Consider the following 14,383-nt stretch of genomic DNA (forward strand, 5'->3'; position numbering starts at 1 on the left):
TGTGCAAAAGGAAAATTCACGAAATCAAAGAAAAGCTTCATTGAAGCCTTTACCTCACAGGGTTAGAACAAACTGCCAAATACCAGTGTGCCTACAGAGGTTGATCCCACTGTCGCTACCACATTTTTGGAAACTTGTATGAAATCACTGCATGACGTAAAGGCTATGAAAGGGCTACAAGAATTCATAACAAGTGTAGCAATAAGGATACTTCTTCCGATGAACCACGTGTAGTCAGGAAGATCGATAAGCATAAGGTAAGAATAGGGCGTGAGATGAGGCTTACTGCACAAATAGGAGACTATGAGATGGACTAAGTAATTCTGGATTTGGGATATGATGTGAACGTATTTACTAAAGAGACATGGGAGAGAATGGGGAGACCTACGCTATAGTGGTCTTTGATTCAGCAAAGGATGGAAAACTAGCAGAATATTATCCCGATGAGATGATTGTAGGGAGTTACCGTAGATGTTTAAGGTGTGAGTGCACAGGTTTATTTTGAAGTCATAGAGATTGTTGATGATAACAATCCATACCCCACACTCTTGGGAATTGATTGGGATATGGACATGAATGGGGTCATGAATTTGAAGAAGTGGACAATGTCGTTAGAAAGGAAATCACTCCACATTGTAGTATCATTGGACCCTGCAGAAGGACTGCGCTATGCTGAACCAATTCATGACTATGGGGAGAGGGATGATGATTTGGATCAGATCTATAAAATCATAGCGTGAGACCAAGACTTGGTTAATCCGATAGCTGATGGATGAATTGCATGGGACCGTGAAAGTTCCTATACCTTGGATTGAGATGAAGAGTTGGAACATTGGCAAAATGGGCTGCATGAAGTATCCACATTGCGCTGCAACATGATCACCAAATCGATGTGCTATGTGTCGTCAGAGGTATGAAATTTTACATATTACGATAACCGATGTGGATAAATTTTTGCATGCTTTTGAAAGAGAAGTTCTAGAGGATTACTACTTTCATGCACTAGATTGGGCACTGCATGCTATGCCCACTCGGTGTTGGGGTATGCAAAAAGACAGCTTTAATGAGTGGCGCGATTATAGAAGGATGATGAAAATGTGGTTTGGTCAGACTAAAGTATGGGTAACTGGGAAGTATGATGGGAGGAATGCTCCACACAATCGCTTGGTCAAATGGACTAAGGTTTATGGAATAGAGCCGCATCCAAAATGGGTGCATTTATTTTGTCACACTCTGGATATAATTCCTATGAATTGGTATTTGGAGACAGAGCTCCACCATGGCACCACGGAGTGGGATGTCTTAAGAGAGGGGTTTGTGAGAACATTTAGCTTTGAAGATGGGTTTGAAATCATTGATGAGGCACTGCAAGAGGTTAAGGTAGTGATCTTTCAAATCCCACAAGATCCTTTGGAATTGATTCAACTAGATTGGAGCACCCAGCTATGCCATGTGCTGAAATGCTATAATGTGACCGCTGAACGAGAGGATTAGGATCCAAGGAATATTAACATCCCAGAAACAGAAGGCCACCGTGAGGTAGAGGGATCACAGATAGAGAATCCAAACATCACCATGCTATCAAAAACTAGGCAATTCAACATTGGCACAGAGGAAGAGCCAAAGTTTGTGAAGATTAGGGATTACTAGGATGATGATATAGTAGATGAAGTCATTGAGTAGATGAAGGGATTACTTGAAAGGCATCATAAGAGACTTGGGAGTAACGAAAATAACTCTAAAGCTAGAGGCAAAGCCTGTTAAGCAGAGGACATATCACCTTAATCCCAAATACAAGGAAAAGGTCCACTTGGAATTGTAGAAGATGCTGGAAGCATGTATTATTGAACCAGTGGAGGAATTTCATTGGGTGAGCCCAATGGTAGTTCAGAAAAAGAACCAAAAGGATGAAATAATGATTTTTGTAGATCTAAGAAAGCTTGACGATGCCTGTGTCTATGATCCACTTCTAACACTGTTTACTAATGAGTTACTGGACAATGTGGAAGGATAGGAAGCATATTCATTCACTGATGGGTTCTCTAGGTACCATTAGATTAATAATGTGGAAGAGGATAGGAGTAAGACCACCTACAGGACAGAATGGGTTTGTTTCCAGTATAGAGTAATGCCATTTGGAATCAAGATTGCGTCGGGAATATTCTCTCGCGTAGTCATCGCGACGTTCAAGGAGTTTATTCACAAATTTTTGGATGTCTATTTCGATGACTGGACAATGTTTGGGCTAGTCAAGCACCATGTAAACGGTTTGCACTTAATGTTGCATACATGCTAAAGTTATCAGATTGATTGAACCCGAAGAAGTGCTTGTTTTGTGTCCCCTTTGCTGGGCCATGCAGTTTGCGGGCAAGGAATTATGGTGGAACCTACCAAGATCGTGGTAATAGTCAATTTGGAAGCCCCAAGGAGTGTTAAATAGTTGCGTGCAATGTTGGTCCATACTACGTATTATCGAAAATTCATCAAGGCATATGCTCAGATTACCATGCCCATGGAAAAATTGCTAAAGAAGGATGCTACATTCTATTGGAATGAAGAATGTTAGTGTAGTCTAGATATCTTGAAGGAGAAAATGGTGACCGCGCCGATCTTGGTCTTCCAAGACTAGAAGAAAGAATTCGATGTGTACGTTGATGTCTCGTGTATTGTGTTGGGAGCAGTGATGACACAAGGTGACGAAGGAGAGCTGGATCACCCTATAGCATTTGCAAGAAGAAAATTTTCAAAGGCTAGGAAGAATTACTCCACAACAGGGCGTGAGGGATTGGCTATGGTGTACATGCTCCAAAAGTTCAGGCATTATCTGTTGGGTAGACATTTTAAGATGTACACAGACCACTCCGTCTTGAAGTGCCTAGTCAATAAGCTTGTGTTTGGGGGGGGAAATATGCATATGGTTGTTGCTATTCCAAGAATATGATTTTGAGGTAATTGTAAAACCAGGAAGGTTGAATGCAAGACCTAACCATCTGTCACGCATTGAGACAATGGAAGAGCCTACTAATTTGGAGGAAAGGATCACCGATGCGTAGATCTTTGCGGTGCACATAGTGGATAACCACTTTGCGAACATTATTCATTTTTCAACTGTACGAATGGCTCCAGAAGGGTACACTAGTCAACAAAAGAAAGAGAAGGTAGTGTGCGCGGAAAATTTCTCGATAATTGTAGGCCATTTGTATAATATGGGATCAGATTAGATACTTCCACAATATGTGTTCGATTTGAATGAAATAGTATCCTCACTGAAGCTCAAGGAGGAGTTGTGGGAGGATATTATGTAGGGAAAGCAACAACGCATAAGGTTTTGTGCTCTGGTTTGTGGTGGCCAAGGTTGCATAAAGATTCTAAAAAACATTTTAAGGCATGTGATGCATGTCAAAAGATGGGCAGGCCATCAAGGAGGGATGAGTTGTCACTGAATCCGAAGGTGTCATTGTAGCCATTTGAGAAATGGGAAATTGATTTTGTAGGACCGATTCAGCCACCAGGTAAGAAAATAGGTGCGCTCGACATTATCACCGTGACATAATATTTGACCAGATGGGCAGAAGCACAGTCTATGAAGGACTGTATAGGGGCAACAATAGAAATTTTTTTGTTTGAATATGTGTTGACCAGGTTCGGTTGCCCAAAGGTATTGATGAGCAATCATAGTACACATTTTCTTAATGAAACGATCAGCGTGATGACATAAGAGTTCCAGGTTTACCATCAAAAGAGTATGCCATATCATGCTCAGGCCAATGAAAGAGTTGAGGCTTTCAATAAGATAATGGAGAATGCACTAAAAAATATTTTTATCATGTGGCAGAATGATTGGGACGTGCACATACCAATGGTGTTATGGGCATACATAACTACTTGCAAAAAGCTAACAGGTCAGACGCCTTTCCGATTGGTTTATGGTGTAGAGGCTGTAATGACGATGGAATATATCGTACTAAGTCTATTCATAGCAGCTTTCATAGGAATGGCAGACCATGAATCCTTAGAAGAAAAACTCATGCAGCTAGTCAAGCTTGAAGAAGATAGGTTTCTGGATGGATTCCATCAACAGGTTCAGAAGGAACGTGAAAAAGCTTGGAATGATTGCACATCAAACTGCACATCTTCAAGGTAAATGACTTGGTTTTATTATATGATAGCAAGATGCGCTAATTTTCCAGGAAAGTTTCAGATGCACTAGCTGGGCCCATATGTCGTCAAATAAATTACAGATGGTGATGCAGTTTAGCTTGCAAAATTGAATGGAGAACCATTTCTGGGAGGGGTAAATGGAAGCTGGTTGAAGCCATACACAAGGGATCTGGCCCAATGACTACATGACAACAAGACAATCTTAGCACACTAGGCAGCTGCAAGGAGCACAGGACTATAAACTACACTACCCAATTAGTGGAACTACATGATAGAGGGCCTATGTGGAAAAGGGTAATGTCGTAGTATGAGAAGGTGTGCGAAGGGAGTTGCGTTATGAGGGGAGATACTGCGCAGAACAACAAGAAAATGACCGTTACAGTCACTGTTCATGATTTGACAACCAGGAGATGGTTAAGAGGAGAGAAGGGGTAACATTTAAGGAATTTAAGGCTGAAATCTACGAAGATCTGCCACCAAATCAACATTTATGGATGGATTTTGGGGGGAATGGTCAAATTTGAATTCAAATTCACCTATAAATTATGCATGGTCATCCAATAGAGAACACTTGTTGTGATCCGGATTTAAACAGGAACGCAATAAATTACAGAGATAACCATAAACACAGAGATGCGATAACCATAAAGAACGATATGCAACGGAAATAATACTTCATTTCATTACTGCAAAATACTAAAATATGCTTACAAATAGAAATGGAAATAACCCAGCTAGGGCGATGGTAGCTTATCTCTGAGACTAGATGCGTCGACTACATGCCTCTGAAATGTTATCCAAAAACTATGTCACAATGAGGCTCAAGGGCCTATTTGTTGTTGAGAAACAATGGAAAACCCTTCACATTCCAAAACCTAACCCTAGAAGATGAAACGCCAAAATTGTGGGCCCCGTTTTTGGGTAAGTTGGTACATCAACTTCCCGGGGTCGCGAATTGGTCGTACTATCTCCGTTTGACACGCATGATAGCCCGTTGGAAAGATCTCTCCGAGGACTACAACGAAAAAGATGATTTTTAGATAGAAAAATCGTTGGCGGTGGATTTCCCAAAAAACGTCGTTTAGGGCCTCAAAACGGCTCCAGAAGTTTAGGACTCGAAAAACTTCTAAAAATAGTAGACTGTAATATAATTAAGGAAACAGAAAAACTGAAAGAGACAGTTGTGGGGGTCCAAATGGGATAGGTGGGTGGCCACCAACATCCACCTGGATCATTTCTCCCCCCTTAGGAAGCAATGGTCCCCATTGCGTTGAGTTCCTCCCTGAGATGAGGAAGCTTCTGCAGATCTGGGTCTCTGGTGAGCTCTTCTGCAATCTCTGATGTGTCCAGAAATGGTGGGGAGCATGGTCGGCGATGGTTCACATTGAACACTCGGTGCAAGCGAAGGAATGGAGGAATGTTGTGCTCCAAATCATTATTTCCCGTAGCCTTCTTACTGGTGTAAGGACCATGTCAAAGTGGTCTGAGTTTCTGATGGGTTCTGGTAAGGCGCTCCCTCTGCAAATGTAACCAAACTTTGTCGCCCACCTGAAACTTGTGTGGTACCCCTCTGGGTAAGGAGAAGTTGTTCCTGTGTTCTGTCATGACTGTATCCCTCTGTCGCTGTTGCTGTGTGGAGGAACCCTTCGCGGGGGTCATGGATGTAGCAACGATCTTCCCCTTACTTTGGGAGTGAACCAGACAGAAAATAAATTTCCTAGTTTGTGAGATGAGCTTGCTGCCTTTCTTAGCAGTGATCAAAGAGGTGGCGGTAGGTGGGGCTACCTTCGGTATCCTGTATAATGAATTATCCAAAGAAATGACGATAGCGCGAGGCCGTGACTCATACATAGCATGTCGCCTCCACAAGTATGGCTGGCCTAATAGTACATCAGAAACATCCAGAGGTGTAACATCACACAATACCTCATCTGTGAAGGGTTTGATGCTGTAGGGAAGGCGGAACTGCTGGCGAACTTTGAGATCTCGTCCTTCTTGAAGCCAACCGATACTGTACCGATGTGGGTGTGGTGTAGTTGGTAGGCCCAACCGCTTCACGACCTCTGCTGAAATGAGGTTCTTTTGGCTGCCACTATCGATAATGAATTGCAGCGGCGAACCCTTCACCCACATCTGTGAGTGGAAAAGACGTTCCCCCTCCTCTGGATCTTCGGGCTCATTTGTCTGGATCTTGGCAGTAGCAACAGTGGCGCTAGGATCTGCATCAATGATCTGCTTCCCTTTGTCATTCCCCTTGTCGGGTTCTGACTCAAAGTTGGAACATGCATCTGATTCGGAAGCCTTCAACTCGGCCACCAGCGACTGCTTGGTCCGACACTCACTTGTGTTATGAGTGGGACTCTTGTGGAACTCACACCACTTTCCTGTGTCCTTCTTCGACTTCGTGGTGTTGTTCTTTTCTTGCGCCTTCGACGGGTTGTCTTGGGTCACTCCACCTTGGCTTTGTCCTTTGGGCTTTGGATTTGTAGCTCCAAAGTCTTGCTTCTTCTGTTTGAACGTTTGCTCGATTTTGACAGCGTATCAGTATGTTGTGCCGAGTGAGGATATGTTCAAGAACTCCATCTCTTCCTGGACGTATCTATGTAGGCAGCTGCGGTATTTGAGTACCAAATGCAGCTCAGAATCTTTGATACCCAATTGTGTGCGAAGGGTATGAAAAATGTTTGTGAACTCTGGTACATCTTGGTCTCGTCCCTGCCGCAGTGTGGTCCATTTGATGTAATTTTCCTCATAGCTTTTGTTAGGGTAGTACTGCTCCTTGACGGCATCCCGGAAGTCATTCCAAGTGGGTGCAGCTGAAAACAGTGAGCCTGTACTTTCATCCTTCTGTTCACAGTAGGTTTCCCACCAATCCTTGACGTGGGGGGCTGCTTTTAGAAGAGCGAAAACAATATTTTCCAGACTTGAAAATTCATGAACAGAAAAATACCTATCGAGCAGATTTAACCATATATCTACGACATCTGCATCTATTTGACCCTCGAATATGGGGATTTCAAAATTAACTTGTACCTTAAACGGTGTGGCATTTCCAGAATAGCTGTTGGAAGCCGATGCGTCGCCTCTAGGTAGCCGCTGAAGGATTTCGACAAAGCTGTCCATCATCGCGTTCCTTTGTTGCTTGAGGGCTTCTTCGAGCAAGATTTTGATAGGATCTCCTGCCCCCTCATTTTTCTTCTCATTCGCCATGGGAGGTCATCGAGATTTGCGAGGCTGTTCTTACAAAGGTTCGACCAGTTCCAGACCTAACTCCTTATATCCCGACCTCGTTGGTGACATGCAAAGAAAAATAGAGAAAAAGAAGACTGTGCTATAATTAAGGAAACAGAAAAACTGAAAGAGACAGTTGTGGGGGTACAAATGGGATAGGTGGGTGGCCACCAACATCCACCCGAATCATGTTGTGCATTGTTTTTAATCCTCATGTTTTTATAGATTTAGTTGTGAGATCTGTGTTTGACAGGTTACCTAAGGATACCCAACAGTTCATTCTCAGCACCATGTCCGGACCAAGTGAGACCGCAAGCACCAGAGGAACTATTTCTTCCAAGGGAGTGGCTCTGGAAGTTGTAAGAATGGAGGCTCCAGTTCCTATGCCTATGATGCCAAGGTCACCTAGGCCGAAGCCCACTCCAGTGTGTGAGAATTCGAAGCCCAAGAAGGACAAGCAGAAAAGGCCAATGCTGGTGCAGGAGTCACCAAGGAAGCACTCTACTACCTAGGCCTAGAAATATGATAAATATTCAGTGAAGGATAAGGGGAAAGTGGTGGATTTGGAGGATGAAGAGGTCACAAAGGATATAGACGCCAAGGGTATAGAGCCCATCTCTAAACTGCCTGATTACATCCCTCCATGTAACAGAAAGTTGAAGGTCACTAAGGACCCTGATGAAGGAAAATTCCTCCTAAATATGCCACTGCTACTAAAAGGCGTCACTTTTGGAGGCGTGTGCCTAGCATGGATTCCCCACTTGAAAATCGAAGACTAGGATTTCGCAGACCATGAGAGGTTCCCCCACCTTGCGATTGATAACTACATGAAGTGGGTGTACTATAAAGAATCTAGTGTCACTACGTTGGAGCTAGTTGAGTGGATCTGAAAAGTGAATCAGTCGGGGTTGTTGAACCTACTGTGGGTGCCCCACTACCACCACTCCAACATCAATATAATCATCATCAAGCAATTGTTGACCCTGGTACATGATGGATGTTTGTGGCTAAGCGTGTCAATCCCAATCACAGACATGCTAATCCACCGGATCATGCTCTTTCCTCATTTAAGCTTGAATCCAGCCAAGGAGTTTGGCAAAAAAACCAGTGAGTGGGACATGGCAAAAAGGATGAATGAAAAGTTCAAGCTAGTTAAGAAGTTGTGTGGGTACTCCATCACATCTATCACTGACCCCAGATTACAAGTTGCCACATAGATCCTTGTAGGTAAGGTCATGAGGAAATTCCACGTGGACGAGGTTTTGGCACCAATTATCTTGCTAGCTGTACAGTGCGCAGAATGCATGCAGTTTAACTGGTCACGCTACCTCTGCATTGAGTTCCTCGTGTATTTCCATGAAGGATGAGAGCAAAACCTTCCACTATGCGTGGTTGTTTCTCTCCGTAGTGCTAGTAGCTTGGGAGCTATCAGAGGACAACCATTTTCCTCCCTTGGAGAAAGGATTGCCGGAGGCTATGCAGTTTTCCTCCCTTTGGGTAGCAAAGGATGTCATGAGGGTCACAAAGACCAAAGTTTACAGGGTGTTGATGGAGGCGAGTATTTTCATGGGCATCAACTAGAATCCATGGTTGTTGCCAATAGTGTTTGAGAAGCTATCAGAGTACTCAAAGTTTAAGGTAGAATTCCACCATGTATATATATATCAGGGCATGCAAGGATCCGCAATAGAAATGGTTTGACCTTCCTTATTTGGCCATGGATGATGCCATTCATGAGGTTATCAAGCACTGGCTGGCAGATTGGAATTCTCCATCCGATCTAGCTACAATCTCTAGCAAAGGCACAGGGAGTTCCACAGAGAGGAAAAAGAATGAGGCAACAAAGAAGTTGGCAGAAAAGCAAAGGAAGGAGGCCGAGGATAAGGACTGGCTAGAAAAAGAGTGCACTACAAAGCAGTAGGCTGATAGGAACAAAGCAGCTCCTAGCGGAGTGGTAAATTCCCTTTGCCCTAGACCTTGCGAGAGGAGTCATCAGAGCAGGGAGGTGGTAGAGATGAAGGACAGAGCACCCCCTTCTGGGTGAAAAGGTGTGGGGAACAGTAGAAGGATGGACCCTGAAAGAATTTGAAAGTGACGAAGACACCACTCGATCCCATTACGCTCATAAAAGGGGTTCTCAATGAGATCGGAGACAAAGTGCATGATACCATTGTAGAACTACTGCAACAGTTCAGAGAGAAGCATCTAGAGTCACTTGGTACTCTTCAGAAGGATCTGAACGAGTTGAAGATCTAGACCAGGAGGATCAAGGTGGGTGCGAGGCAGGTGAGCGCCGCACAGGCGAGCTTGGCACTAGGGACGAGTCAGGCTGTAGAGATGGTCAGATCAGTGGATCTTTGAGTAGTCCTAGAAGGATATTTGAGTGTGGAAGTGACTGGTGACAAGGTTATCGTGAGTATTCGAAATAACATTGGCCTCAACCTTGTAGTGCTCCCCAATGTGTATCTTCGCACATTGCAGGTAGGTGTGATAGAGGAGTTATGAGTGCGAGAGCATCACACACCCAGCCTCATAAGTGAATATTAGGTGAACAATGAGAAAATGTTCACTGAGAAGACAAAGGCATTGAAGGAAAAGGAAATGATCCAGGTGCAAAGCGACCAGTTGGCGGCCGCGGTGGTAGAAGCATGCAGGATAGTGCCAAACTTTCACATCCTGTCGGAAGAACCTCTTGAGGCCAAGATCAGGAAGCTTTCAAGGGGTGTCTACAATCCCAAGACAAAAATGGCCCTAGTTCAGTTTGATCTCAACCTAAAAATCCTAGAACTGGACCTTAGGTCAGAACCTTCAACCCCGCCAGAAGTTAGGGAATAACATGAAGAAGCTGTTCGGGATGGATTAGCTATTGTTGATGTTGTGGTGGTGGACTGCACAATGTTGTTTGAGTAGGCCATGGAAGTAGCGACGGCCTTGGACGAAGACGCCAACCTGTAGAGACTAAATATAGAGACTCATGAGCTTCAGCAGTAGTACGACGAAGTGCAGGCAAAGACGTGCACAATGGCTACAGTGCATTGCCTTGCCAAGTTGGAGGAGGGGAAGCAACTCCTTACACAAGTGGAAGTTGTGCAAAAGATAAAGGTAGTCCTTAAGGCATCGTTGGATCATTGGTTGGAAGAAGCCTACTAAGTCTCTGCCAATATACAGGGCAAGTTGGCGAACCTGTAGACTACACAACAAGCAGGATAACAGAGGACCAACCACAGAGTAGCTAGTCGAAGAGGTGAAGGAGGAAACCACGGAGAGCGCAACTGAAGTAGCACTGGTTCAAGTGGAGCTAAGTATTCGCCGAAGGATATCCATGCTAGTTGAGTGACTCAAGGGCGAGTCATGATCTTTGAGTTGGGGGCCTGTTGGGATGGGGTCCCCTAAGTCAGTTTTGGGAAAAAGCCCAAGTTTTGTTGTAAAAATATGTAAAGTTTCAACAAGTTGTGGTCACTGAGTGCGTAGCTAGTTAAGAGTAAAAAAGGGTTTTACCCTTCTTTTATTATAACTTGAGTCGACTTGGAATATCTACCCATGGTTCACGAACCATGGGATTGTATAAATAATTGTGTCTTAGAGAGTTTAAGGAAAAAAAAAAAAGAAGTTGTCTATGGGTACAAGTAAAGAATTCTAACGCAGAAGTAGAAGTCTTAGAGGAGGGAAAAGCTCTATAGGGGAGTGTGTAGAGGCCTAGAGTAGTGTCCACGGCTGAGTGCTTTGACCCCTGCAGCACAGTGCACAGGGAAGTTTTGAGTCTGTAAGCTTAACTGAATATCAATAAAGAAGATTGTTGCAGAAATACTTGTGCTTTATCTATTATTTTCTGTTATGTATGAATGCGCTTTATGTTGTGATGAATAATGGTATTGTGAAATAATGATGTATTGATGCGCGACATTACTTGTTCTATGTTGTTATCTGAATGCAATTAATGTGAAGTGATTATGTGAATATTATAACACTTTCTATTAAAGTTATCCAATGCCTAAGTAGATTTGAGAAAATAATGGTCTAAGGGTAAGGTAAGTGTGCATAAGTAGCTAATTGACATGTTCAGGATCCGCAAAAGCCACTCATAGGCCTTCGCTGAGGTCTAGAGACTGTTTGAAGGAAGTTACAACAATAGGTTGTAGGAGCACAGAGGTCTGCGTGAAGGCAGATCTAGGTCACCAAAAATACATCACACTGATCTCTAGGTGCGAAAGCTTGGTTTCAGCATCGCCCCATACTATTTCGGGTCAGACTTTAGTCTATACACCATGGATTGATGCCGAAAAGGCTAGTAGTGTAGGGATTTGTTTGACACAACTAACTCTGAACCTAGGTCAAGACCCCTAAGCCAACAACTTGTAGAATTTGTGTTCGATACAATTTCATTATTTTTTTCCATAAATTAGTTATCAAGCATTATATTTTGATATCATTGTAAAATTCCACACTCAATATGGTTATCAAATATAACTCTTGAATTTAGTTTATCTTGATATTGTCATATGATCTTATTTGTCACAATAGATGAATGATAGCGTAAGTAGAGTTTATAAGAAGATTATTGATGGAGAACCTAGTGCCACCATTTCCACCATCAAGGTCCGGAAGACTGAGTTTGAAGATCCAGAGGAGGGGGAGCATCCCTTCCATTCAGATATGTGGGTGAAGGGTTCTTCGCTATAGTTCGTTATCAATAACGGGAGCGAAAAGAACCTCATTTCAGTAGACACCACACCAAACCCCAGTCATACAACATCAGGTGGCTCCACTAAGGAGGAGATCTCTGCATCAACTAGTAGTGATGTTGTCTACAACATCAAGACCTGCACAGATGAGGTATTGTGTGATGTTTCTCCTCTTGAAATTTGTAATGTGTTATTAGGCCAACTGTACTTGGGGAATTGTCATGATGTGTATGGTTCCAAGCCTCACAATGTTATTATTACTTTGTGAATTAAGCTATACAATATATCAAAGGTGGCCTCGCCTATTTCCATCTCTTGATCTCTGCTAAGCAATGTAGTAAGGTTATCTCCCAAACCGGGAAACTTATTTTCTTTCTGATTCACTCTCAAATCAAGGGGAAGATAGTGGCCGCATCCATGGCCACTGGGAAGGGTTCCCCCACACAAAAAAAGTAGGTGAATAAGATCATGGAAGAATACAAGGACTTGTTTTCTTCACCCATGAGGGTACCTTTACACTCTCAGGTCAAGCATTCGATTGATTTGGCACTGAGAGCACCTCTACCTAATGGGTTTATATAAGGTCTCTCCATTTTATACAATGAAGAAATCAAGCGATAGATCGAGGAGTTTCTACAAAAAGGACACATTTGACCAAGTTCCTCACCTGAACCTAGAACTTGGAGGCACTGTATTGATTATCAAGCATTAAAAAAAATCACTGTCAGGATCTGGCATCCAATCCCATGGATTGATTACCTTATTGACCATCTCAACTGGGCCAATTATTTTAGAGAGATTGATTTTAAGTCTTTCTATCATCAAATTCCAATAACACCCACAGATGTATGGAATATAACCTTCAAATCCAAGAAGGGCCTTTTCATGTGGTTGGTCATGCCTTTCAGGTTGAAAAATGCCCGTACAACTTTTATGAGGCGAATGGATGGCATCTTGTAGCCCTTAACCAATTCATTCATGGTTGTATATATGGAAAACAACCTCATCTTTAGCAAGAGTTGGGAAGAGAACATGCAACACATTCAACATGTCCTTCAAACCCCGCGACAACACAAACTATGTCCCAAATTGGAGAAATACAACTTTTACATGTTCCACATCTAATATATGCGCTACATCATTGATGAGAAAACCGTGCATGTGGGTCTGGAAAAGATCCAAGTAATTCAGAATTAGCCAACTACTACCACTCTAAAAGGGTTTTGCTGCTTTTTGGGCCTTGTCAATTTTTACCATACGTTCGTGTTGGGGTTTTCTCATATCACTTTCCCTCTGAGTTAGGTTACCAAGGGTAGAGCGAAAACAATGTTTTTTGGTTTGAGTCCCAACATAAGGGATTCAGTGAGCTAAAGCACTGCCTCTTCTCTGTACCTGTACTCACATTTCGAGACCCAAAATAACCATTTGAAATTGAGATAGACACCTTTGACTATGCTATTGGTTCAATTCTCACCTAGTAAGGGCATCTGGTGTCCTATCATAGTGAGACACTTTTTTATAAAATTTAGAAATACCCCATCTATGATAAAGATATGTATTATATCATGCAGGCATGTGGTCAATGAAAACATTACATTATGGGGAAGGAGATGATCATCCACACAGATCATTGAACTGTTTAGCTTATCCAGACACAAGGAAAGTTATAGAATGATCAACATCAGAAGTTGTCTACATATCTAAAATAATTTCACTTGAACATTAAATACAACAAGGGAATCATAGCCCATGTTTCATATTGCCTAAGTCGACCCCAAGCTGTAACACTGATTACTATTCTCAACTCTTGTGGGCATGAGACCCTCAGATGGGCGTAATTGTACAAAAAATGATTTAGAGTTCACAACCAGATATGAGATGTTAGTGTATGTCAAGAAAGTTCCATATTTCGATCTCCAAGATGCATTATTATGCTACCTAGACTACCTTTGTGTTCCTTCAAGTGAGCGTGCCAAGATGATTTGGGAGGTGCACTACAGTTGGCTCGTAGGACGATTTCATGTAGAGAAAACTATGGGCGTACTATAGGAGCATTTTTATTGGCAAAAACTCCTATGGGACATTGGGAAATATATCAGATCGTGCACTACATATGCCATCGCCAAGCCAACCATTAAGAATCAAGCTTTGTACATTCCTCTTCCTACACCCAACCAACCCTTGCAATCCATCTCCCTGGACTATCTATCGAGCCTCCATTTTACTAAGCATGATAATGACTATGTATTTGTGGTCATAGACATATTTTCTAAGATGGATCTATTTCTAACTTGCAAGAAGAGTATTAC

This window comes from Pinus tabuliformis, chromosome X, assembly GCF_031772625.1.
Source record: "Pinus tabuliformis cultivar Carrire ecotype Pingquan chromosome X, CPIR1, whole genome shotgun sequence".
In the NCBI taxonomy this organism is placed as follows: domain Eukaryota; kingdom Viridiplantae; phylum Streptophyta; class Pinopsida; order Pinales; family Pinaceae; genus Pinus; species Pinus tabuliformis.